The sequence below is a fragment of the Electrophorus electricus genome, chromosome 13 (assembly GCF_041902795.1).
Source record: "Electrophorus electricus isolate QZ-2024a chromosome 13, ASM4190279v1, whole genome shotgun sequence".
Lineage (NCBI taxonomy): Eukaryota > Metazoa > Chordata > Actinopteri > Gymnotiformes > Gymnotidae > Electrophorus > Electrophorus electricus.
In genome coordinates, this window is record NC_137509.1 from 26,161,287 (window position 1) to 26,187,158 (window position 25,872).

At 35.3% G+C, this 25,872-nt stretch overlaps 32 pseudogenes; all 32 read left to right on the plus strand.

Annotated features, from left to right (window-relative positions):
- The first annotated feature begins 219 nt into the window (after positions 1-219).
- On the plus strand, positions 220-340 carry LOC145643684 (5S ribosomal RNA; annotated as a pseudogene).
- Positions 341-910: 570 nt separating this feature from the next.
- On the plus strand, positions 911-1,031 carry LOC145643686 (5S ribosomal RNA; annotated as a pseudogene).
- A 570-nt stretch (positions 1,032-1,601) lies between these two features.
- LOC145643687 (5S ribosomal RNA) lies at positions 1,602-1,722 on the plus strand (annotated as a pseudogene).
- A 566-nt stretch (positions 1,723-2,288) lies between these two features.
- Positions 2,289-2,409, plus strand: LOC145643688 (5S ribosomal RNA; annotated as a pseudogene).
- A 570-nt stretch (positions 2,410-2,979) lies between these two features.
- Positions 2,980-3,098, plus strand: LOC145650946 (5S ribosomal RNA; annotated as a pseudogene).
- A 683-nt stretch (positions 3,099-3,781) lies between these two features.
- LOC145644983 (5S ribosomal RNA) lies at positions 3,782-3,902 on the plus strand (annotated as a pseudogene).
- A 570-nt stretch (positions 3,903-4,472) lies between these two features.
- On the plus strand, positions 4,473-4,593 carry LOC145644312 (5S ribosomal RNA; annotated as a pseudogene).
- A 570-nt stretch (positions 4,594-5,163) lies between these two features.
- Positions 5,164-5,284, plus strand: LOC145644928 (5S ribosomal RNA; annotated as a pseudogene).
- Positions 5,285-5,854: 570 nt separating this feature from the next.
- LOC145645443 (5S ribosomal RNA) lies at positions 5,855-5,975 on the plus strand (annotated as a pseudogene).
- A 570-nt stretch (positions 5,976-6,545) lies between these two features.
- On the plus strand, positions 6,546-6,666 carry LOC145645355 (5S ribosomal RNA; annotated as a pseudogene).
- A 570-nt stretch (positions 6,667-7,236) lies between these two features.
- On the plus strand, positions 7,237-7,357 carry LOC145644984 (5S ribosomal RNA; annotated as a pseudogene).
- A 570-nt stretch (positions 7,358-7,927) lies between these two features.
- Positions 7,928-8,048, plus strand: LOC145644855 (5S ribosomal RNA; annotated as a pseudogene).
- Positions 8,049-8,620: 572 nt separating this feature from the next.
- On the plus strand, positions 8,621-8,739 carry LOC145643925 (5S ribosomal RNA; annotated as a pseudogene).
- Positions 8,740-9,531: 792 nt separating this feature from the next.
- On the plus strand, positions 9,532-9,652 carry LOC145644856 (5S ribosomal RNA; annotated as a pseudogene).
- A 572-nt stretch (positions 9,653-10,224) lies between these two features.
- Positions 10,225-10,343, plus strand: LOC145643926 (5S ribosomal RNA; annotated as a pseudogene).
- Positions 10,344-11,354: 1,011 nt separating this feature from the next.
- LOC145644634 (5S ribosomal RNA) lies at positions 11,355-11,475 on the plus strand (annotated as a pseudogene).
- A 571-nt stretch (positions 11,476-12,046) lies between these two features.
- Positions 12,047-12,165, plus strand: LOC145643927 (5S ribosomal RNA; annotated as a pseudogene).
- Positions 12,166-13,176: 1,011 nt separating this feature from the next.
- Positions 13,177-13,297, plus strand: LOC145644635 (5S ribosomal RNA; annotated as a pseudogene).
- A 571-nt stretch (positions 13,298-13,868) lies between these two features.
- LOC145643928 (5S ribosomal RNA) lies at positions 13,869-13,987 on the plus strand (annotated as a pseudogene).
- Positions 13,988-14,779: 792 nt separating this feature from the next.
- On the plus strand, positions 14,780-14,900 carry LOC145646166 (5S ribosomal RNA; annotated as a pseudogene).
- Positions 14,901-15,470: 570 nt separating this feature from the next.
- LOC145645083 (5S ribosomal RNA) lies at positions 15,471-15,589 on the plus strand (annotated as a pseudogene).
- Positions 15,590-16,928: 1,339 nt separating this feature from the next.
- On the plus strand, positions 16,929-17,049 carry LOC145645822 (5S ribosomal RNA; annotated as a pseudogene).
- A 570-nt stretch (positions 17,050-17,619) lies between these two features.
- LOC145645084 (5S ribosomal RNA) lies at positions 17,620-17,738 on the plus strand (annotated as a pseudogene).
- A 681-nt stretch (positions 17,739-18,419) lies between these two features.
- LOC145643929 (5S ribosomal RNA) lies at positions 18,420-18,538 on the plus strand (annotated as a pseudogene).
- Positions 18,539-19,441: 903 nt separating this feature from the next.
- On the plus strand, positions 19,442-19,560 carry LOC145643930 (5S ribosomal RNA; annotated as a pseudogene).
- A 903-nt stretch (positions 19,561-20,463) lies between these two features.
- LOC145643931 (5S ribosomal RNA) lies at positions 20,464-20,582 on the plus strand (annotated as a pseudogene).
- A 900-nt stretch (positions 20,583-21,482) lies between these two features.
- On the plus strand, positions 21,483-21,603 carry LOC145645459 (5S ribosomal RNA; annotated as a pseudogene).
- A 570-nt stretch (positions 21,604-22,173) lies between these two features.
- LOC145650947 (5S ribosomal RNA) lies at positions 22,174-22,292 on the plus strand (annotated as a pseudogene).
- A 680-nt stretch (positions 22,293-22,972) lies between these two features.
- Positions 22,973-23,093, plus strand: LOC145644929 (5S ribosomal RNA; annotated as a pseudogene).
- Positions 23,094-23,663: 570 nt separating this feature from the next.
- On the plus strand, positions 23,664-23,782 carry LOC145644294 (5S ribosomal RNA; annotated as a pseudogene).
- A 680-nt stretch (positions 23,783-24,462) lies between these two features.
- On the plus strand, positions 24,463-24,581 carry LOC145644295 (5S ribosomal RNA; annotated as a pseudogene).
- Positions 24,582-25,261: 680 nt separating this feature from the next.
- LOC145644329 (5S ribosomal RNA) lies at positions 25,262-25,380 on the plus strand (annotated as a pseudogene).
- The last annotated feature ends 492 nt before the right edge of the window (positions 25,381-25,872 follow it).

The window sequence follows — 25,872 nt, forward strand, 5'->3', positions numbered from 1 at the left end:
CTCTCCAACTAACATGCTTGAATGTGAAGTGCAGTGATTAATAAAAAAACTGTCTGTTAGTGCCTCCGAATACCAGATGTTGTAAGCTTATATTGCATCATTTTAATTTACTTCAAGACAACATTCTAGAATGTCAAGTGCAGGGATTAATAAAAAAAAATGTCAGATTGGTCTTTGATCATATTTTCTATGATTAGGCAATTTGAGTAAGTGTTTAAGGTTTACGGCCATACCAGCTTCAGCACGCCTCCAATCTCATCTGAACTTGGAAGTTAAGCAAGTTTGTGCCTGGATAGTACTGAGGTGGGACCCTACCTAGGAATACCAGGTGCTGTAAGCTTTTCTTGCATCACTTTAATTTACTTTCAAGCTGATATTCTCAAATGTGAAGTGCAGTGATTAATAAAAAAAACTATCTGTTAGCACCTGGGAATAGCAGATGCTGTAAGTTTTTTTTGCATCACTTTCATTTACTCTCCAACTCACATGCCTGAATGTGAAGTGTACAGATTAAATAGAAATCTATTAGTACCAGGGAATAGCAGGTGCTGTAAGATTTTATTGCATCCCTTAAATTTATGTTCAAGCTATCAAGCTCAAATTTGAAGTGCAGTGAATAATTAAATCAAACTATCTGTTAGCACCTGGGAATAGCAGATGCTGTAAGTATTTATTGCATCACTTTAATTTACTCTCCAACTAACATGCTTGAATGTGAAGTGCAGTGATTAATAAAAAAACTGTCTGTTAGTGCCTCCGAATACCAGATGTTGTAAGCTTTTATTGCATCATTTTAATTTACTTCAAGACAACATTCTAGAATGTCAAGTGCAGGGATTAATAAAAAAAAATGTCAGATTGGTCTTTGATCATATTTTCTATGATTAGGCAATTTGAGTAAGTGTTTAAGGTTTACGGCCATACCAGCTTCAGCACGCCTCCAATCTCATCTGAACTTGGAAGTTAAGCAAGTTTGTGCCTGGATAGTACTGAGGTGGGACCCTACCTAGGAATACCAGGTGCTGTAAGCTTTTCTTGCATCACTTTAATTTACTTTCAAGCTGATATTCTCAAATGTGAAGTGCAGTGATTAATAAAAAAAACTATCTGTTAGCACCTGGGAATAGCAGATGCTGTAAGTTTTTTTTGCATCACTTTCATTTACTCTCCAACTCACATGCCTGAATGTGAAGTGTACAGATTAAATAGAAATCTATTAGTACCAGGGAATAGCAGGTGCTGTAAGATTTTATTGCATCCCTTAAATTTATGTTCAAGCTATCAAGCTCAAATTTGAAGTGCAGTGAATAATTAAATCAAACTATCTGTTAGCACCTGGGAATAGCAGATGCTGTAAGTATTTATTGCATCACTTTAATTTACTCTCCAACTAACATGCTTGAATGTGAAGTGCAGTGATTAATAAAAAAACTGTCTGTTAGTGCCTCCGAATAACAGATGTTGTAAGCTTATATTGCATCATTTTAATTTACTTCAAGACAACATTCTAGAATGTCAAGTGCAGGGATTAATAAAAAAAAATGTCAGATTGGTCTTTGATCATATTTTCTATGATTAGGCAATTTGAGTAAGTGTTTAAGGTTTACGGCCATACCAGCTTCAGCACGCCTCCAATCTCATCTGAACTTGGAAGTTAAGCAAGTTTGTGCCTGGATAGTACTGAGGTGGGACCCTACCTAGGAATACCAGGTGCTGTAAGCTTTTCTTGCATCACTTTAATTTACTTTCAAGCTGATATTCTCAAATGTGAAGTGCAGTGATTAATAAAAAAAACTATCTGTTAGCACCTGGGAATAGCAGATGCTGTAAGTTTTTTTTGCATCACTTTCATTTACTCTCCAACTCACATGCCTGAATGTGAAGTGTACAGATTAAATAGAAATCTATTAGTACCAGGGAATAGCAGGTGCTGTAAGATTTTATTGCATCCCTTAAATTTATGTTCAAGCTATCAAGCTCAAATTTGAAGTGCAGTGAATAATTAAATCAAACTATCTGTTAGCACCTGGGAATAGCAGATGCTGTAAGTATTTATTGCATCACTTTAATTTACTCTCCAACTAACATGCTTGAATGTGAAGTGCAGTGATTAATAAAAAAACTGTTAGTGCCTCCGAATACCAGATGTTGTAAGCTTTTATTGCATCATTTTAATTTACTTCAAGACAACATTCTAGAATGTCAAGTGCAGGGATTAATAAAAAAAAATGTCAGATTGGTCTTTGATCATATTTTCTATGATTAGGCAATTTGAGTAAGTGTTTAAGGTTTACGGCCATACCAGCTTCAGCACGCCTCCAATCTCATCTGAACTTGGAAGTTAAGCAAGTTTGTGCCTGGATAGTACTGAGGTGGGACCCTACCTAGGAATACCAGGTGCTGTAAGCTTTTCTTGCATCACTTTAATTTACTTTCAAGCTGATATTCTCAAATGTGAAGTGCAGTGATTAATAAAAAAAACTATCTGTTAGCACCTGGGAATAGCAGATGCTGTAAGTTTTTTTTGCATCACTTTCATTTACTCTCCAACTCACATGCCTGAATGTGAAGTGTACAGATTAAATAGAAATCTATTAGTACCAGGGAATAGCAGGTGCTGTAAGATTTTATTGCATCCCTTAAATTTATGTTCAAGCTATCAAGCTCAAATTTGAAGTGCAGTGAATAATTAAATCAAACTATCTGTTAGCACCTGGGAATAGCAGATGCTGTAAGTATTTATTGCATCACTTTAATTTACTCTCCAACTAACATGCTTGAATGTGAAGTGCAGTGATTAATAAAAAAACTGTCTGTTAGTGCCTCCGAATACCAGATGTTGTAAGCTTATATTGCATCATTTTAATTTACTTCAAGACAACATTCTAGAATGTCAAGTGCAGGGATTAATAAAAAAAAATGTCAGATTGGTCTTTGATCATATTTTCTATGATTAGGCAATTTGAGTAAGTGTTTAAGGTTTACGGCCATACCAGCTTCAGAACGTCCAATCTCATCTGAACTTGGAAGCTAAGCAAGTTTGTGCCTGAATAGTACTGAGGTGGGACCCTATCTAGGAATACCAGGTGCTGTAAGCTTTTCTTGCATCACTTTAATTTACTTTCAAGCTGACATGCTCAAATGTGAAGTGCAGTGATTAATAAAAAAACCTATCTGTTAGCACCTGGGAATAGCAGATGCTGTAAGTTTTTTTTTGCATCACTTTCATTTACTCTCCAACTCACATGCCTGAATGTGAAGTGCAGTGATTCATTAAAAAAACCTATCTGTTAGCACCTGGGAATAGCAGATGCTGTAAGTTTTTCTTGCATCACTTTAATTTAATATGCAACTGACATGCTTGTATGTGAAGTGTACAGATTAAATAGAAATCTTTTAGTACCAGGGAATAGCAGGTGCTGTAAGATTTTATTGCATCCCTTAAATTTATGTTCAAGCTATCAAGCTCAAATTTGAAGTGCAGTGAATAATTAAATCAAACTATCTGTTAGCACCTGGGAATAGCAGATGCTGTAAGTATTTATTGCATCACTTTAATTTACTCTCCAACTAACATGCTTGAATGTGAAGTGCAGTGATTAATAAAAAAACTGTCTGTTAGTGCCTCCGAATACCAGATGTTGTAAGCTTATATTGCATCATTTTAATTTACTTCAAGACAACATTCTAGAATGTCAAGAGCAGGGATTAATAAAAAAAAATGTCAGATTGGTCTTTGATCATATTTTCTATGATTAGGCAATTTGAGTAAGTGTTTAAGGTTTACAGCCATACCAGCTTCAGCACGCCTCCAATCTCATCTGAACTTGGAAGTTAAGCAAGTTTGTGCCTGGATAGTACTGAGGTGGGACCCTACCTAGGAATACCATGTGCTGTAAGCTTTTCTTGCATCACTTTAATTTACTTTCAAGCTGATATTCTCAAATGTGAAGTGCAGTGATTAATAAAAAAAACTATCTGTTAGCACCTGGGAATAGCAGATGCTGTAAGTTTTTTTTGCATCACTTTCATTTACTCTCCAACTCACACGCCTGAATGTGAAGTGTACAGATTAAATAGAAATCTATTAGTACCAGGGAATAGCAGGTGCTGTAAGATTTTATTGCATCCCTTAAATTTATGTTCAAGCTATCAAGCTCAAATTTGAAGTGCAGTGAATAATTAAATCAAACTATCTGTTAGCACCTGGGAATAGCAGATGCTGTAAGTTTTTATTGCATCACTTTAATTTACTCTCCAACTGACATGCTTGAATGTGAAGTGCAGTGATTAATAAAAAAACTGTCTGTTAGTGCCTCCGAATACCAGATGTTGTAAGCTTTTATTGCATCATTTTAATTTACTTTCAAGATAACATTCTAGAATGTCAAGTGCAGGGATTAATAAAAAAAATGTCAGATTGGTCTTTGATCATATTTTCTATGATTAGGCAATTTGAGTAAGTGTTTAAGGTTTACGGCCATACCAGCTTCAGCACGCCTCCAATCTCATCTGAACTTGGAAGCTAAGCAAGTTTGTGCCTGAATAGTACTGAGGTGGGACCCTATCTAGGAATACCAGGTGCTGTAAACTTTTCTTGCATCACTTTAATTTACTTTCAAGCTGACATGCTCAAATGTGAAGTGCAGTGATTAATAAAAAAAACTATCTGTTAGCACCTGGGAATAGCAGATGCTGTAAGTTTTTCTTGCATCACTTTAATTTAATATGCAACTGACATGCTTGTATGTGAAGTGTACAGATTAAATAGAAATCTTTTAGTACCAGGGAATAGCAGGTGCTGTAAGATTTTATTGCATCCCTTAAATTTATGTTCAAGCTATCAAGCTCAAATTTGAAGTGCAGTGAATAACTAAATCAAACTATCTGTTAGCACCTGGGAATAGCAGATGCTGTAAGTATTTATTGCATCACTTTAATTTACTCTCCAACTAACATGCTTGAATGTGAAGTGCAGTGATTAATAAAAAAACTGTCTGTTAGTGCCTCCGAATACCAGATGTTGTAAGCTTATATTGCATCATTTTAATTTACTTCAAGAAAACATTCTAGAATGTGAAGTGCAGGGATTAATAAAAAAAAATGTCAGATTGGTCTTTGATCATATTTTCTATGATTAGGCAATTTGAGTAAGTGTTTAAGGTTTACGGCCATACCAGCTTCAGCACGCCTCCAATCTCATCTGAACTTGGAAGTTAAGCAAGTTTGTGCCTGGATAGTACTGAGGTGGGACCCTACCTAGGAATACCATGTGCTGTAAGCTTTTCTTGCATCACTTTAATTTACTTTCAAGCTGATATTCTCAAATGTGAAGTGCAGTGATTAATAAAAAACACTATCTGTTAGCACCTGGGAATAGCAGATGCTGTAAGTTTTTTTTGCATCACTTTCATTTACTCTCCAACTCACATGCCTGAATGTGAAGTGTACAGATTAAATAGAAATCTATTAGTACCAGGGAATAGCAGGTGCTGTAAGATTTTATTGCATCCCTTAAATTTATGTTCAAGCTATCAAGCTCAAATTTGAAGTGCAGTGAATAATTAAATCAAACTATCTGTTAGCACCTGGGAATAGCAGATGCTGTAAGTTTTTATTGCATCACTTTAATTTACTCTCCAACTGACATGCTTGAATGTGAAGTGCAGTGATTAATAAAAAAACTGTCTGTTAGTGCCTCCGAATACCAGATGTTGTAAGCTTTTATTGCATCATTTTAATTTACTTTCAAGATAACATTCTAGAATGTCAAGTGCAGGGATTAATAAAAAAAATGTCAGATTGGTCTTTGATCATATTTTCTATGATTAGGCAATTTGAGTAAGTGTTTAAGGTTTACGGCCATACCAGCTTCAGCACGCCTCCAATCTCATCTGAACTTGGAAGCTAAGCAAGTTTGTGCCTGAATAGTACTGAGGTGGGACCCTACCTAGGAATACCATGTGCTGTAAGCTTTTCTTGCATCACTTTAATTTACTTTCAAGCTGATATTCTCAAATGTGAAGTGCAGTGATTAATAAAAAAAACTATCTGTTAGCACCTGGGAATAGCAGATGCTGTAAGTTTTTTTTGCATCACTTTCATTTACTCTCCAACTCACATGCCTGAATGTGAAGTGTACAGATTAAATAGAAATCTATTAGTACCAGGGAATAGCAGGTGCTGTAAGATTTTATTGCATCCCTTAAATTTATGTTCAAGCTATCAAGCTCAAATTTGAAGTGCAGTGAATAATTAAATCAAACTATCTGTTAGCACCTGGGAATAGCAGATGCTGTAAGTTTTTATTGCATCACTTTAATTTACTCTCCAACTGACATGCTTGAATGTGAAGTGCAGTGATTAATAAAAAAACTGTCTGTTAGTGCCTCCGAATACCAGATGTTGTAAGCTTTTATTGCATCATTTTAATTTACTTTCAAGATAACATTCTAGAATGTCAAGTGCAGGGATTAATAAAAAAAATGTCAGATTGGTCTTTGATCATATTTTCTATGATTAGGCAATTTGAGTAAGTGTTTAAGGTTTACGGCCCTACCAGCTTCAGCACGCCTCCAATCTCATCTGAACTTGGAAGCTAAGCAAGTTTGTGCCTGAATAGTACTGAGGTGGGACCCTATCTAGGAATACCAGGTGCTGTAAGCTTTTCTTGCATCACTTTAATTTACTTTCAAGCTGACATGCTCAAATGTGAAGTGCAGTGATTAATAAAAAAAACTATCTGTTAGCACCTGGGAATAGCAGATGCTGTAAGTTTTTCTTGCATCACTTTAATTTAATATGCAACTGACATGCTTGTAAGTGAAGTGTACAGATTAAATAGAAATCTATTAGTACCAGGGAACAGCAGGTGCTGTAAGATTTTATTGCATCCCTTAAATTTATGTTCAAGCTATCAAGCTCAAATTTGAAGTGCAGTGAATAATTAAATCAAACTATCTGTTAGCACCTGGGAATAGCAGATGCTGTAAGTATTTATTGCATCACTTTAATTTACTCTCCAACTAACATGCTTGAATGTGAAGTGCAGTGATTAATAAAAAAACTGTCTGTTAGTGCCTCCGAATACCAGATGTTGTAAGCTTATATTGCATCATTTTAATTTACTTCAAGACAACATTCTAGAATGTCAAGAGCAGGGATTAATAAAAAAAAATGTCAGATTGGTCTTTGATCATATTTTCTATGATTAGGCAATTTGAGTAAGTGTTTAAGGTTTACAGCCATACCAGCTTCAGCACGCCTCCAATCTCATCTGAACTTGGAAGTTAAGCAAGTTTGTGCCTGGATAGTACTGAGGTGGGACCCTACCTAGGAATACCATGTGCTGTAAGCTTTTCTTGCATCACTTTAATTTACTTTCAAGCTGATATTCTCAAATGTGAAGTGCAGTGATTAATAAAAAAAACTATCTGTTAGCACCTGGGAATAGCAGATGCTGTAAGTTTTTTTTGCATCACTTTCATTTACTCTCCAACTCACACGCCTGAATGTGAAGTGTACAGATTAAATAGAAATCTATTAGTACCAGGGAATAGCAGGTGCTGTAAGATTTTATTGCATCCCTTAAATTTATGTTCAAGCTATCAAGCTCAAATTTGAAGTGCAGTGAATAATTAAATCAAACTATCTGTTAGCACCTGGGAATAGCAGATGCTGTAAGTTTTTATTGCATCACTTTAATTTACTCTCCAACTGACATGCTTGAATGTGAAGTGCAGTGATTAATAAAAAAACTGTCTGTTAGTGCCTCCGAATACCAGATGTTGTAAGCTTTTATTGCATCATTTTAATTTACTTTCAAGATAACATTCTAGAATGTCAAGTGCAGGGATTAATAAAAAAAATGTCAGATTGGTCTTTGATCATATTTTCTATGATTAGGCAATTTGAGTAAGTGTTTAAGGTTTACGGCCATACCAGCTTCAGCACGCCTCCAATCTCATCTGAACTTGGAAGCTAAGCAAGTTTGTGCCTGAAAAGTACTGAGGTGGGACCCTATCTAGGAATACCAGGTGCTGTAAGCTTTTCTTGCATCACTTTAATTTACTTTCAAGCTGACATGCTCAAATGTGAAGTGCAGTGATTAATTAAAAAAAACTATCTGTTAGCACCTGGGAATAGCAGATGCTGTAAGTTTTTCTTGCATCACTTTAATTTAATATGCAACTGACATGCTTGTATGTGAAGTGTACAGATTAAATAGAAATCTTTTAGTACCAGGGAATAGCAGGTGCTGTAAGATTTTATTGCATCCCTTAAATTTATGTTCAAGCTATCAAGCTCAAATTTGAAGTGCAGTGAATAATTAAATCAAACTATCTGTTAGCACCTGGGAATAGCAGATGCTGTAAGTATTTATTGCATCACTTTAATTTACTCTCCAACTAACATGCTTGAATGTGAAGTGCAGTGATTAATAAAAAAACTGTCTGTTAGTGACTCTGAATACCAGATGTTGTAAGCTTTTATTGCATCATTTTAATTTACTTTCAAGACAACATTCTAGAATGTCAAGTGCAGGGATTAATAAAAAAAAATGTCAGATTGGTCTTTGATCATATTTTCTATGATTAGGCAATTTGAGTAAGTGTTTAAGGTTTACGGCCATACCAGCTTCAGCACGTCCAATCTCATCTGAACTTGGAAGCTAAGCAAGTTTGTGCCTGAATAGTACTGAGGTGGGACCCTATCTAGGAATACCAGGTGCTGTAAGCTTTTCTTGCATCACTTTAATTTACTTTCAAGCTGACATGCTCAAATGTGAAGTGCAGTGATTAATAAAAAAACCTATCTGTTAGCACCTGGGAATAGCAGATGCTGTAAGTTTTTTTTGCATCACTTTCATTTACTCTCCAACTCACATGCCTGAATGTGAAGTGCAGTGATTCATCAAAAAACTATCTTTTAGCACCTTGGACTATGAGATGCTGTAAGCTTCTCTTGCATCACATTAATTTACTTTCAAGATGACATGCTAGGATGTGAAGTGCAGTGATTAATTAAAAAAAACTATCTGTTAGCACCTGGGAATAGCAGATGCTGTAAGTTTTTTTTGCATCACTTTCATTTACTCTCCAACTCACACGCCTGAATGTGAAGTGTACAGATTAAATAGAAATCTATTAGTACCAGGGAATAGCAGGTGCTGTAAGATTTTATTGCATCCCTTAAATTTATGTTCAAGCTATCAAGCTCAAATTTGAAGTGCAGTGAATAATTAAATCAAACTATCTGTTAGCACCTGGGAATAGCAGATGCTGTAAGTTTTTATTGCATCACTTTAATTTACTCTCCAACTGACATGCTTGAATGTGAAGTGCAGTGATTAATAAAAAAACTGTCTGTTAGTGCCTCCGAATACCAGATGTTGTAAGCTTTTATTGCATCATTTTAATTTACTTTCAAGATAACATTCTAGAATGTCAAGTGCAGGGATTAATAAAAAAAATGTCAGATTGGTCTTTGATCATATTTTCTATGATTAGGCAATTTGAGTAAGTGTTTAAGGTTTACGGCCATACCAGCTTCAGCACGCCTCCAATCTCATCTGAACTTGGAAGCTAAGCAAGTTTGTGCCTGAAAAGTACTGAGGTGGGACCCTATCTAGGAATACCAGGTGCTGTAAGCTTTTCTTGCATCACTTTAATTTACTTTCAAGCTGACATGCTCAAATGTGAAGTGCAGTGATTAATTAAAAAAAACTATCTGTTAGCACCTGGGAATAGCAGATGCTGTAAGTTTTTCTTGCATCACTTTAATTTAATATGCAACTGACATGCTTGTATGTGAAGTGTACAGATTAAATAGAAATCTTTTAGTACCAGGGAATAGCAGGTGCTGTAAGATTTTATTGCATCCCTTAAATTTATGTTCAAGCTATCAAGCTCAAATTTGAAGTGCAGTGAATAATTAAATCAAACTATCTGTTAGCACCTGGGAATAGCAGATGCTGTAAGTATTTATTGCATCACTTTAATTTACTCTCCAACTAACATGCTTGAATGTGAAGTGCAGTGATTAATAAAAAAACTGTCTGTTAGTGACTCTGAATACCAGATGTTGTAAGCTTTTATTGCATCATTTTAATTTACTTTCAAGACAACATTCTAGAATGTCAAGTGCAGGGATTAATAAAAAAAAATGTCAGATTGGTCTTTGATCATATTTTCTATGATTAGGCAATTTGAGTAAGTGTTTAAGGTTTACGGCCATACCAGCTTCAGCACGTCCAATCTCATCTGAACTTGGAAGCTAAGCAAGTTTGTGCCTGAATAGTACTGAGGTGGGACCCTATCTAGGAATACCAGGTGCTGTAAGCTTTTCTTGCATCACTTTAATTTACTTTCAAGCTGACATGCTCAAATGTGAAGTGCAGTGATTAATAAAAAAACCTATCTGTTAGCACCTGGGAATAGCAGATGCTGTAAGTTTTTTTTGCATCACTTTCATTTACTCTCCAACTCACATGCCTGAATGTGAAGTGCAGTGATTCATCAAAAAACTATCTTTTAGCACCTTGGACTATGAGATGCTGTAAGCTTCTCTTGCATCACATTAATTTACTTTCAAGATGACATGCTAGGATGTGAAGTGCAGTGATTAATTAAAAAAAACTATCTGTTAGCACCTGGGAATAGCAGATGCTGTAAGTTTTTCTTGCATCACTTTAATTTAATATGCAACTGACATGCTTGTATGTGAAGTGTACAGATTAAATAGAAATATTTTAGTAGCAGGGAATTGGCAGGTGCTGTAAGATTTTATTGCATCCCTTAAATTTATGTTCAAGCTATCAAGCTCAAATTTGAAGTGCAGTGAATAATTAAATCAAACTATCTGTTAGCACCTGGGAATAGCAGATGCTGTAAGTTTTTTTTGCATCACTTTCATTTACTCTCCAACTCACACGCCTGAATGTGAAGTGTACAGATTAAATAGAAATCTATTAGTACCAGGGAATAGCAGGTGCTGTAAGATTTTATTGCATCCCTTAAATTTATGTTCAAGCTATCAAGCTCAAATTTGAAGTGCAGTGAATAATTAAATCAAACTATCTGTTAGCACCTGGGAATAGCAGATGCTGTAAGTTTTTATTGCATCACTTTAATTTACTCTCCAACTGACATGCTTGAATGTGAAGTGCAGTGATTAATAAAAAAACTGTCTGTTAGTGCCTCCGAATACCAGATGTTGTAAGCTTTTATTGCATCATTTTAATTTACTTTCAAGATAACATTCTAGAATGTCAAGTGCAGGGATTAATAAAAAAAATGTCAGATTGGTCTTTGATCATATTTTCTATGATTAGGCAATTTGAGTAAGTGTTTAAGGTTTACGGCCATACCAGCTTCAGCACGCCTCCAATCTCATCTGAACTTGGAAGCTAAGCAAGTTTGTGCCTGAATAGTACTGAGGTGGGACCCTATCTAGGAATACCAGGTGCTGTAAGCTTTTCTTGCATCACTTTAATTTACTTTCAAGCTGACATGCTCAAATGTGAAGTGCAGTGATTAATAAAAAAAACTATCTGTTAGCACCTGGGAATAGCAGATGCTGTAAGTTTTTCTTGCATCACTTTAATTTAATATGCAACTGACATGCTTGTATGTGAAGTGTACAGATTAAATAGAAATCTTTTAGTACCAGGGAATAGCAGGTGCTGTAAGATTTTATTGCATCCCTTAAATTTATGTTCAAGCTATCAAGCTCAAATTTGAAGTGCAGTGAATAATTAAATCAAACTATCTGTTAGCACCTGGGAATAGCAGATGCTGTAAGTATTTATTGCATCACTTTAATTTACTCTCCAACTAACATGCTTGAATGTGAAGTGCAGTGATTAATAAAAAAACTGTCTGTTAGTGACTCCGAATACCAGATGTTGTAAGCTTTTATTGCATCATTTTAATTTACTTTCAAGACAACATTCTAGAATGTCAAGTGCAGGGATTAATAAAAAAAAATGTCAGATTGGTCTTTGATCATATTTTCTATGATTAGGCAATTTGAGTAAGTGTTTAAGGTTTACGGCCATACCAGCTTCAGCACGTCCAATCTCATCTGAACTTGGAAGCTAAGCAAGTTTGTGCCTGAATAGTACTGAGGTGGGACCCTATCTAGGAATACCAGGTGCTGTAAGCTTTTCTTGCATCACTTTAATTTACTTTCAAGCTGACATGCTCAAATGTGAAGTGCAGTGATTAATAAAAAAACCTATCTGTTAGCACCTTGGAATAGCAGATGCTGTAAGTTTTTTTTGCATCACTTTCATTTACTCTCCAACTCACATGCCTGAATGTGAAGTGCAGTGATTCATCAAAAAACTATCTTTTAGCACCTTGGACTACGAGATGCTGTAAGCTTCTCTTGCATCACATTAATTTACTTTCAAGATGACATGCTAGGATGTGAAGTGCAGTGATTAATTAAAAAAAACTATCTGTTAGCACCTGGGAATAGCAGATGCTGTAAGTTTTTCTTGCATCACTTTAATTTAATATGCAACTGACATGCTTGTATGTGAAGTGTACAGATTAAATAGAAATATTTTAGTAGCAGGGAATTGGCAGGTGCTGTAAGATTTTATTGCATCCCTTAAATTTATGTTCAAGCTATCAAGCTCAAATTTGAAGTGCAGTGAATAATTAAATCAAACTATCTGTTAGCACCTGGGAATAGCAGATGCTGTAAGTTTTTTTTGCATCACTTTCATTTACTCTCCAACTCACACGCCTGAATGTGAAGTGTACAGATTAAATAGAAATCTATTAGTACCAGGGAATAGCAGGTGCTGTAAGATTTTATTGCATCCCTTAAATTTATGTTCAAGCTATCAAGCTCAAATTTGAAGTGCAGTGAATAATTAAATCAAACTATCTGTTAGCACCTGGGAATAGCAGATGCTGTAAGTTTTTATTGCATCACTTTAATTTACTCTCCAACTGACATGCTTGAATGTGAAGTGCAGTGATTAATAAAAAAACTGTCTGTTAGTGCCTCCGAATACCAGATGTTGTAAGCTTTTATTGCATCATTTTAATTTACTTTCAAGATAACATTCTAGAATGTCAAGTGCAGGGATTAATAAAAAAAATGTCAGATTGGTCTTTGATCATATTTTCTATGATTAGGCAATTTGAGTAAGTGTTTAAGGTTTACGGCCATACCAGCTTCAGCACGCCTCCAATCTCATCTGAACTTGGAAGCTAAGCAAGTTTGTGCCTGAATAGTACTGAGGTGGGACCCTATCTAGGAATACCAGGTGCTGTAAGCTTTTCTTGCATCACTTTAATTTACTTTCAAGCTGACATGCTCAAATGTGAAGTGCAGTGATTAATAAAAAAAACTATCTGTTAGCACCTGGGAATAGCAGATGCTGTAAGTTTTTCTTGCATCACTTTAATTTAATATGCAACTGACATGCTTGTATGTGAAGTGTACAGATTAAATAGAAATCTTTTAGTACCAGGGAATAGCAGGTGCTGTAAGATTTTATTGCATCCCTTAAATTTATGTTCAAGCTATCAAGCTCAAATTTGAAGTGCAGTGAATAATTAAATCAAACTATCTGTTAGCACCTGGGAATAGCAGATGCTGTAAGTATTTATTGCATCACTTTAATTTACTCTCCAACTAACATGCTTGAATGTGAAGTGCAGTGATTAATAAAAAAACTGTCTGTTAGTGACTCCGAATACCAGATGTTGTAAGCTTTTATTGCATCATTTTAATTTACTTTCAAGACAACATTCTAGAATGTCAAGTGCAGGGATTAATAAAAAAAAATGTCAGATTGGTCTTTGATCATATTTTCTATGATTAGGCAATTTGAGTAAGTGTTTAAGGTTTACGGCCATACCAGCTTCAGCACGTCCAATCTCATCTGAACTTGGAAGCTAAGCAAGTTTGTGCCTGAATAGTACTGAGGTGGGACCCTATCTAGGAATACCAGGTGCTGTAAGCTTTTCTTGCATCACTTTAATTTACTTTCAAGCTGACATGCTCAAATGTGAAGTGCAGTGATTAATAAAAAAACCTATCTGTTAGCACCTTGGAATAGCAGATGCTGTAAGTTTTTTTTGCATCACTTTCATTTACTCTCCAACTCACATGCCTGAATGTGAAGTGCAGTGATTCATCAAAAAACTATCTTTTAGCACCTTGGACTACGAGATGCTGTAAGCTTCTCTTGCATCACATTAATTTACTTTCAAGATGACATGCTAGGATGTGAAGTGCAGTGATTAATTAAAAAAAACTATCTGTTAGCACCTGGGAATAGCAGATGCTGTAAGTTTTTCTTGCATCACTTTAATTTAATATGCAACTGACATGCTTGTATGTGAAGTGTACAGATTAAATAGAAATATTTTAGTAGCAGGGAATTGGCAGGTGCTGTAAGATTTTATTGCATCCCTTAAATTTATGTTCAAGCTATCAAGCTCAAATTTGAAGTGCAGTGAATAATTAAATCAAACTATCTGTTAGCCCCTGGGAATAGCAGATGCTGTAAATTTTTATTGCATCACTTTAATTTACTCTCCAACTGACATGCTTGAATGTGAAGTGCAGTGATTAATAAAAAAACTGTCTGTTAGTGCCTCCGAATACCAGATGTTGTAAGCTTTTATTGCATTATTTTAATTTACTTTCAAGATAACATTCTAGAATGTCAAGTGCAGGGATTAATAAAAAAATGTCAGATTGGTCTTTGATCATATTTTCTATGATTAGGCAATTTGAGTAAGTGTTTAAGGTTTACGGCAATGCCAGCTTCAGCACGCCTCCAATCTCATCTGAACTTGGAAGCTAAGCAAGTTTGTGCCTGGATAGTACTGAGGTGGGACCCTACCTAGGAATACCATGTGCTGTAAGCTTTTCTTGCATCACTTTAATTTACTTTCAAGCTGATATTGTCAAATGTGAAGTGCAGTGATTAATAAAAAAAACTATCTGTTAGCACCTGGGAATAGCAGATGCTGTAAGTTTTTTTTGCATCACTTTCATTTACTCTCCAACTCACATGCCTGAATGTGAAGTGTACAGATTAAATAGAAATCTATTAGTACCAGGGAATAGCAGGTGCTGTAAGATTTTATTGCATCCCTTAAATTTATGTTCAAGCTATCAAGCTCAAATTTGAAGTGCAGTGAATAATTAAATCAAACTATCTGTTAGCACCTGGGAATAGCAGATGCTGTAAGTATTTATTGCATCACTTTAATTTACTCTCCAACTAACATGCTTGAATGTGAAGTGCAGTAATTAATAAAAAAACTGTCTGTTAGTGCCTCCGAATACCAGATGTTGTAAGCTTATATTGCATCATTTTAATTTACTTCAAGACAACATTCTAGAATGTCAAGTGCAGGGATTAATAAAAAAAAATGTCAGATTGGACTTTGATCATATTTTCTATGATTAGGCAATTTGAGTAAGTGTTTAAGGTTTACGGCCATACCAGCTTCAGAACGTCCAATCTCATCTGAATTTGGAAGCTAAGCAAGTTTGTGCCTGAATAGTACTGATGTGGGACCCTATCTAGGAATACCAGGTGCTGTAAGCTTTTCTTGCATCACTTTAATTTACTTTCAAGCTGACATGCTCAAATGTGAAGTGCAGTGATTAATAAAAAAACCTATCTGTTAGCACCTGGGAATAGCAGATGCTGTAAGTTTTTTTTGCATCACTTTCATTTACTCTCCAACTCACATGCCTGAATGTGAAGTGCAGTGATTCATCAAAAAACTATCTGTTAGCACCTGGGAATAGCAGATGCTGTAAGTTTTTCTTGCATCACTTTAATTTAATATGCAACTGACATGCTTGTATGTGAAGTGTACAGATTAAATAGAAATATTTTAGTAGCAGGGAATTGGCAGGTGCTGTAAGATTTTATTGCATCCCTTAAATTTATGTTCAAGCTATCAAGCTCAAATTTGAAGTGCAGTGAATAATTAAATCAAACTATCTGTTAGCACCTGGGAATAGCAGATGCTGTAAGTTTTTTTTGCATCACTTTCATTTACTCTCCAACTCACACGCCTGAATGTGAAGTGTACAGATTAAATAGAAATCTATTAGTACCAGGGAATAGCAGGTGCTGTAAGATTTTATTGCATCCCTTAAATTTATGTTCAAGCTATCAAGCTCAAATTTGAAGTGCAGTGAATAATTAAATCAAACTATCTGTTAGCACCTGGGAATAGCAGATGCTGTAAGTTTTTTTTGCATCACTTTCATTTACTCTCCAACTCACATGCCTGAATGTGAAGTGCAGTGATTCATCAAAAAACTATCTTTTAGCACCTTGGACTACGAGATGCTGTAAGCTTCTCTTGCATCACATTAATTTACTTTCAAGATGACATGCTAGGATGTGAAGTGCAGTGATTAATTAAAAAAAACTATCTGTTAGCACCTGGGAATAGCAGATGCTGTAAGTTTTTCTTGCATCACTTTAATTTAATATGCAACTGACATGCTTGTATGTGAAGTGTACAGATTAAATAGAAATATTTTAGTAGCAGGGAATTGGCAGGTGCTGTAAGATTTTATTGCATCCCTTAAATTTATGTTCAAGCTATCAAGCTCAAATTTGAAGTGCAGTGAATAATTAAATCAAACTATCTGTTAGCCCCTGGGAATAGCAGATGCTGTAAATTTTTATTGCATCACTTTAATTTACTCTCCAACTGACATGCTTGAATGTGAAGTGCAGTGATTAATAAAAAAACTGTCTGTTAGTGCCTCCGAATACCAGATGTTGTAAGCTTTTATTGCATTATTTTAATTTACTTTCAAGATAACATTCTAGAATGTCAAGTGCAGGGATTAATAAAAAAATGTCAGATTGGTCTTTGATCATATTTTCTATGATTAGGCAATTTGAGTAAGTGTTTAAGGTTTACGGCCATGCCAGCTTCAGCACGCCTCCAATCTCATCTGAACTTGGAAGCTAAGCAAGTTTGTGCCTGGATAGTACTGAGGTGGGACCCTACCTAGGAATACCATGTGCTGTAAGCTTTTCTTGCATCACTTTAATTTACTTTCAAGCTGATATTGTCAAATGTGAAGTGCAGTGATTAATAAAAAAAACTATCTGTTAGCACCTGGGAATAGCAGATGCTGTAAGTTTTTTTTGCATCACTTTCATTTACTCTCCAACTCACATGCCTGAATGTGAAGTGTACAGATTAAATAGAAATCTATTAGTACCAGGGAATAGCAGGTGCTGTAAGATTTTATTGCATCCCTTAAATTTATGTTCAAGCTATCAAGCTCAAATTTGAAGTGCAGTGAATAATTAAATCAAACTATCTGTTAGCACCTGGGAATAGCAGATGCTGTAAGTATTTATTGCATCACTTTAATTTACTCTCCAACTAACATGCTTGAATGTGAAGTGCAGTAATTAATAAAAAAACTGTCTGTTAGTGCCTCCGAATACCAGATGTTGTAAGCTTATATTGCATCATTTTAATTTACTTCAAGACAACATTCTAGAATGTCAAGTGCAGGGATTAATAAAAAAAAATGTCAGATTGGACTTTGATCATATTTTCTATGATTAGGCAATTTGAGTAAGTGTTTAAGGTTTACGGCCATACCAGCTTCAGAACGTCCAATCTCATCTGAATTTGGAAGCTAAGCAAGTTTGTGCCTGAATAGTACTGATGTGGGACCCTATCTAGGAATACCAGGTGCTGTAAGCTTTTCTTGCATCACTTTAATTTACTTTCAAGCTGACATGCTCAAATGTGAAGTGCAGTGATTAATAAAAAAACCTATCTGTTAGCACCTGGGAATAGCAGATGCTGTAAGTTTTTTTTGCATCACTTTCATTTACTCTCCAACTCACATGCCTGAATGTGAAGTGCAGTGATTCATCAAAAAACTATCTGTTAGCACCTGGGAATAGCAGATGCTGTAAGTTTTTCTTGCATCACTTTAATTTAATATGCAACTGACATGCTTGTATGTGAAGTGTACAGATTAAATAGAAATCTTTTAGTACCAGGGAATAGCAGGTGCTGTAAGATTTTATTGCATCCCTTAAATTTATGTTCAAGCTATCAAGCTCAAATTTGAAGTGCAGTGAATAATTAAATCAAACTATCTGTTAGCACCTGGGAATAGCAGATGCTGTAAGTATTTATTGCATCACTTTAATTTACTCTCCAACTAACATGCTTGAATGTGAAGTGCAGTGATTAATAAAAAAACTGTCTGTTAGTGACTCCGAATACCAGATGTTGTAAGCTTTTATTGCATCATTTTAATTTACTTTCAAGACAACATTCTAGAATGTCAAGTGCAGGGATTAATAAAAAAAAATGTCAGATTGGTCTTTGATCATATTTTCTATGATTAGGCAATTTGAGTAAGTGTTTAAGGTTTACGGCCATACCAGCTTCAGCACGTCCAATCTCATCTGAACTTGGAAGCTAAGCAAGTTTGTGCCTGAATAGTACTGAGGTGGGACCCTATCTAGGAATACCAGGTGCTGTAAGCTTTTCTTGCATCACTTTAATTTACTTTCAAGCTGACATTCTCAAATGTGAAGTGCAGTGATTAATAAAAAAACCTATCTGTTAGCACCTTGGAATAGCAGATGCTGTAAGTTTTTTTTGCATCACTTTCATTTACTCTCCAACTCACATGCCTGAATGTGAAGTGCAGTGATTCATCAAAAAACTATCTTTTAGCACCTTGGACTACGAGATGCTGTAAGCTTCTCTTGCATCACATTAATTTACTTTCAAGATGACATGCTAGGATGTGAAGTGCAGTGATTAATTAAAAAAAACTATCTGTTAGCACCTGGGAATAGCAGATGCTGTAAGTTTTTTTTGCATCACTTTCATTTACTCTCCAACTCACATGCCTGAATGTGAAGTGCAGTGATTCATCAAAAAACTATCTGTTAGCACCTGGGAATAGCAGATGCTGTAAGTTTTTCTTGCATCACTTTAATTTAATATTCAACTGACATGCTTGTAAGTGAAGTGTACAGATTAAATAGAAATCTATTAGTACCAGGGAACAGCAGGTGCTGTAAGATTTTATTGCATCCCTTAAATTTATGTTCAAGCTATCAAGCTCAAATTTGAAGTGCAGTGAATAATTAAATCAAACTATCTGTTAGCACCTGGGAATAGCAGATGCTGTAAGTATTTATTGCATCACTTTAATTTACTCTCCAACTAACATGCTTGAATGTGAAGTGCAGTGATTAATAAAAAAACTGTCTGTTAGTGACTCCGAATACCAGATGTTGTAAGCTTTTATTGCATCATTTTAATTTACTTTCAAGACAACATTCTAGAATGTCAAGTGCAGGGATTAATAAAAAAAAATGTCAGATTGGTCTTTGATCATATTTTCTATGATTAGGCAATTTGAGTAAGTGTTTAAGGTTTACGGCCATACCAGCTTCAGCACGTCCAATCTCATCTGAACTTGGAAGCTAAGCAAGTTTGTGCCTGAATAGTACTGAGGTGGGACCCTATCTAGGAATACCAGGTGCTGTAAGCTTTTCTTGCATCACTTTAATTTACTTTCAAGCTGACATTCTCAAATGTGAAGTGCAGTGATTAATAAAAAAACCTATCTGTTAGCACCTTGGAATAGCAGATGCTGTAAGTTTTTTTTGCATCACTTTCATTTACTCTCCAACTCACATGCCTGAATGTGAAGTGCAGTGATTCATCAAAAAACTATCTTTTAGCACCTTGGACTACGAGATGCTGTAAGCTTCTCTTGCATCACATTAATTTACTTTCAAGATGACATGCTAGGATGTGAAGTGCAGTGATTAATTAAAAAAAACTATCTGTTAGCACCTGGGAATAGCAGATGCTGTAAGTTTTTTTTGCATCACTTTCATTTACTCTCCAACTCACATGCCTGAATGTGAAGTGCAGTGATTCATCAAAAAACTATCTGTTAGCACCTGGGAATAGCAGATGCTGTAAGTTTTTCTTGCATCACTTTAATTTAATATTCAACTGACATGCTTGTAAGTGAAGTGTACAGATTAAATAGAAATCTATTAGTACCAGGGAACAGCAGGTGCTGTAAGATTTTATTGCATCCCTTAAATTTATGTTCAAGCTATCAAGCTCAAATTTGAAGTGCAGTGAATAATTAAATCAAACTATCTGTTAGCACCTGGGAATAGCAGATGCTGTAAGTATTTATTGCATCACTTTAATTTACTCTCCAACTAACATGCTTGAATGTGAAGTGCAGTGATTAATAAAAAAACTGTCTGTTAGTGACTCCGAATACCAGATGTTGTAAGCTTTTATTGCATCATTTTAATTTACTTTCAAGACAACATTCTAGAATGTCAAGTGCAGGGATTAATAAAAAAAAATGTCAGATTGGTCTTTGATCATATTTTCTATGATTAGGCAATTTGAGTAAGTGTTTAAGGTTTACGGCCATACCAGCTTCAGCACGTCCAATCTCATCTGAACTTGGAAGCTAAGCAAGTTTGTGCCTGAATAGTACTGAGGTGGGACCCTATCTAGGAATACCAGGTGCTGTAAGCTTTTCTTGCATCACTTTAATTTACTTTCAAGCTGACATTCTCAAATGTGAAGTGCAGTGATTAATAAAAAAACCTATCTGTTAGCACCTTGGAATAGCAGATGCTGTAAGTTTTTTTTGCATCACTTTCATTTACTCTCCAACTCACATGCCTGAATGTGAAGTGCAGTGATTCATCAAAAAACTATCTTTTAGCACCTTGGACTACGAGATGCTGTAAGCTTCTCTTGCATCACATTAATTTACTTTCAAGATGACATGCTAGGATGTGAAGTGCAGTGATTAATTAAAAAACTATCTGTTAGCACCTGGGAATAGCAGATGCTGTAAGTTTTTCTTGCATCACTTTAATTTACTCTCCAACTCACATGCCTGAATGTGAAGTGCAGTGATTCATCAAAAAACTATCTGTTAGCACCTGGGAATAGCAGATGCTGTAAGTTTTTCTTGCATCACTTTAATTTAATATTCAACTGACATGCTTGTAAGTGAAGTGTACAGATTAAATAGAAATCTATTAGTACCAGGGAACAGCAGGTGCTGTAAGATTTTATTGCATCCCTTAAATTTATGTTCAAGCTATCAAGCTCAAATTTGAAGTGCAGTGAATAATTAAATCAAACTATCTGTTAGCACCTGGGAATAGCAGATGCTGTAAGTATTTATTGCATCACTTTAATTTACTCTCCAACTAACATGCTTGAATGTGAAGTGCAGTGATTAATAAAAAAACTGTCTGTTAGTGCCTCCGAATACCAGATGTTGTAAGCTCATATTGCATCATTTTAATTTACTTCAAGACAACATTCTAGAATGTCAAGTGCAGGGATTAATAAAAAAAAATGTCAGATTGGTCTTTGATCATATTTTCTATGATTAGGCAATTTGAGTAAGTGTTTAAGGTTTACGGCCATACCAGCTTCAGCACGCCTCCAATCTCATCTGAACTTGGAAGTTAAGCAAGTTTGTGCCTGGATAGTACTGAGGTGGGACCCTACCAAGGAATACCATGTGCTGTAAGCTTTTCTTGCATCACTTTAATTTACTTTCAAGCTGATATTCTCAAATGTGAAGTGCAGTGATTAATAAAAAAAACTATCTGTTAGCACCTGGGAATAGCAGATGCTGTAAGTTTTTTTTGCATCACTTTCATTTACTCTCCAACTCACATGCCTGAATGTGAAGTGTACAGATTAAATAGAAATCTATTAGTACCAGGGAATAGCAGGTGCTGTAAGATTTTATTGCATCCCTTAAATTTATGTTCAAGCTATCAAGCTCAAATTTGAAGTGCAGTGAATAATTAAATCAAACTATCTGTTAGCACCTGGGAATAGCAGATGCTGTAAGTATTTATTGCATCACTTTAATTTACTCTCCAACTAACATGCTTGAATGTGAAGTGCAGTGATTCATAAAAAAACTGTCTGTTAGTGCCTCCGAATACCAGATGTTGTAAGCTTATATTGCATCATTTTAATTTACTTCAAGACAACATTCTAGAATGTCAAGTGCAGGGATTAATAAAAAAAAATGTCAGATTGGTCTTTGATCATATTTTCTATGATTAGGCAATTTGAGTAAGTGTTTAAGGTTTACGGCCATACCAGCTTCAGAACGTCCAATCTCATCTGAACTTGGAAGCTAAGCAAGTTTGTGCCTGAATAGTACTGAGGTGGGACCCTATCTAGGAATACCAGGTGCTGTAAGCTTTTCTTGCATCACTTTAATTTACTTTCAAGCTGACATGCTCAAATGTGAAGTGCAGTGATTAATAAAAAAACCTATCTGTTAGCACCTGGGAATAGCAGATGCTGTAAGTTTTTTTTGCATCACTTTCATTTACTCTCCAACTCACATGCCTGAATGTGAAGTGCAGTGATTCCTCAAAAAACTATCTGTTAGCACCTGGGAATAGCAGATGCTGTAAGTTTTTCTTGCATCACTTTAATTTAATATGCAACTGACATGCTTGTAAGTGAAGTGTACAGATTAAATAGAAATCTATTAGTACCAGGGAACAGCAGGTGCTGTAAGATTTTATTGCATCCCTTAAATTTATGTTCAAGCTATCAAGCTCAAATTTGAAGTGCAGTGAATAATTAAATCAAACTATCTGTTAGCACCTGGGAATAGCAGATGCTGTAAGTATTTATTGCATCACTTTAATTTACTCTCCAACTAACATGCTTGAATGTGAAGTGCAGTGATTAATAAAAAAACTGTCTGTTAGTGCCTCCGAATACCAGATGTTGTAAGCTTATATTGCATCATTTTAATTTACTTCAAGACAACATTCTAGAATGTCAAGTGCAGGGATTAATTAAAAAAAATGTCAGATTGGTCTTTGATCATATTTTCTATGATTAGGCAATTTGAGTAAGTGTTTAAGGTTTACGGCCATACCAGCTTCAGCACGCCTCCAATCTCATCTGAACTTGGAAGTTAAGCAAGTTTGTGCCTGGATAGTACTGAGGTGGGACCCTACCTAGGAATACCATGTGCTGTAAGCTTTTCTTGCATCACTTTAATTTACTTTCAAGCTGATATTCTCAAATGTGAAGTGCAGTGATTAATAAAAAAAACTATCTGTTAGCACCTGGGAATAGCAGATGCTGTAAGTTTTTTTTGCATCACTTTCATTTACTCTCCAACTCACATGCCTGAATGTGAAGTGTACAGATTAAATAGAAATCTATTAGTACCAGGGAATAGCAGGTGCTGTAAGATTTTATTGCATCCCTTAAATTTATGTTCAAGCTATCAAGCTCAAATTTGAAGTGCAGTGAATAATTAAATCAAACTATCTGTTAGCACCTGGGAATAGCAGATGCTGTAAGTATTTATTGCATCACTTTAATTTACTCTCCAACTAACATGCTTGAATGTGAAGTGCAGTGATTAATAAAAAAACTGTCTGTTAGTGCCTCCGAATACCAGATGTTGTAAGCTTATATTGCATCATTTTAATTTACTTCAAGACAACATTCTAGAATGTCAAGTGCAGGGATTAATAAAAAAAAATGTCAGATTGGACTTTGATCATATTTTCTATGATTAGGCAATTTGAGTAAGTGTTTAAGGTTTACGGCCATACCAGCTTCAGAACGTCCAATCTCATCTGAACTTGGAAGCTAAGCAAGTTTGTGCCTGAATAGTACTGATGTGGGACCCTATCTAGGAATACCAGGTGCTGTAAGCTTTTCTTGCATCACTTTAATTTACTTTCAAGCTGACATGCTCAAATGTGAAGTGCAGTGATTAATAAAAAAACCTATCTGTTAGCACCTGGGAATAGCAGATGCTGTAAGTTTTTTTTGCATCACTTTCATTTACTCTCCAACTCACATGCCTGAATGTGAAGTGCAGTGATTCATCAAAAAACTATCTGTTAGCACCTGGGAATAGCAGATGCTGTAAGTTTTTCTTGCATCACTTTAATTTAATATGCAACTGACATGCTTGTAAGTGAAGTGTACAGATTAAATAGAAATCTATTAGTATCAGGGAACAGCAGGTGCTGTAAGATTTTATTGCATCCCTTAAATTTATGTTCAAGCTATCAAGCTCAAATTTGAAGTGCAGTGAATAATTAAATCAAACTATCTGTTAGCACCTGGGAATAGCAGATGTTGTAAGTATTTATTGCATCACTTTAATTTACTCTCCAACTAACATGCTTGAATGTGAAGTGCAGTGATTAATAAAAAAACTGTCTGTTAGTGCCTCCGAATACCAGATGTTGTAAGCTTATATTGCATCATTTTAATTTACTTCAAGACAACATTCTAGAATGTCAAGTGCAGGGATTAATAAAAAAAAATGTCAGATTGGACTTTGATCATATTTTCTATGATTAGGCAATTTGAGTAAGTGTTTAAGGTTTACGGCCATACCAGCTTCAGAACGTCCAATCTCATCTGAACTTGGAAGCTAAGCAAGTTTGTGCCTGAATAGTACTGATGTGGGACCCTATCTAGGAATACCAGGTGCTGTAAGCTTTTCTTGCATCACTTTAATTTACTTTCAAGCTGACATGCTCAAATGTGAAGTGCAGTGATTAATAAAAAAACCTATCTGTTAGCACCTGGGAATAGCAGATGCTGTAAGTTTTTTTTGCATCACTTTCATTTACTCTCCAACTCACATGCCTGAATGTGAAGTGCAGTGATTCATCAAAAAACTATCTGTTAGCACCTGGGAATAGCAGATGCTGTAAGTTTTTCTTGCATCACTTTAATTTAATATGCAACTGACATGCTTGTAAGTGAAGTGTACAGATTAAATAGAAATCTATTAGTACCAGGGAACAGCAGGTGCTGTAAGATTTTATTGCATCCCTTAAATTTATGTTCAAGCTATCAAGCTCAAATTTGAAGTGCAGTGAATAATTAAATCAAACTATCTGTTAGCACCTGGGAATAGCAGATGCTGTAAGTATTTATTGCATCACTTTAATTTACTCTCCAACTAACATGCTTGAATGTGAAGTGCAGTGATTAATAAAAAAACTGTCTGTTAGTGCCTCCGAATACCAGATGTTGTAAGCTTATATTGCATCATTTTAATTTACTTCAAGACAACATTCTAGAATGTCAAGTGCAGGGATTAATAAAAAAAAATGTCAGATTGGTCTTTGATCATATTTTCTATGATTAGGCAATTTGAGTAAGTGTTTAAGGTTTACGGCCATACCAGCTTCAGAACGTCCAATCTCATCTGAACTTGGAAGCTAAGCAAGTTTGTGCCTGGATAGTACTGAGGTGGGACCCTACCTAGGAATACCATGTGCTGTAAGCTTTTCTTGCATCACTTTAATTTACTTTCAAGCTGATATTCTCAAATGTGAAGTGCAGTGATTAATAAAAAAAACTATCTGTTAGCACCTGGGAATAGCAGATGCTGTAAGTTTTTTTTGCATCACTTTCATTTACTCTCCAACTCACATGCCTGAATGTGAAGTGTACAGATTAAATAGAAATCTATTAGTACCAGGGAATAGCAGGTGCTGTAAGATTTTATTGCATCCCTTAAATTTATGTTCAAGCTATCAAGCTCAAATTTGAAGTGCAGTGAATAATTAAATCAAACTATCTGTTAGCACCTGGGAATAGCAGATGCTGTAAGTATTTATTGCATCACTTTAATTTACTCTCCAACTAACATGCTTGAATGTGAAGTGCAGTGATTAATAAAAAAACTGTCTGTTAGTGCCTCCGAATACCAGATGTTGTAAGCTTATATTGCATCATTTTAATTTACTTCAAGACAACATTCTAGAATGTCAAGTGC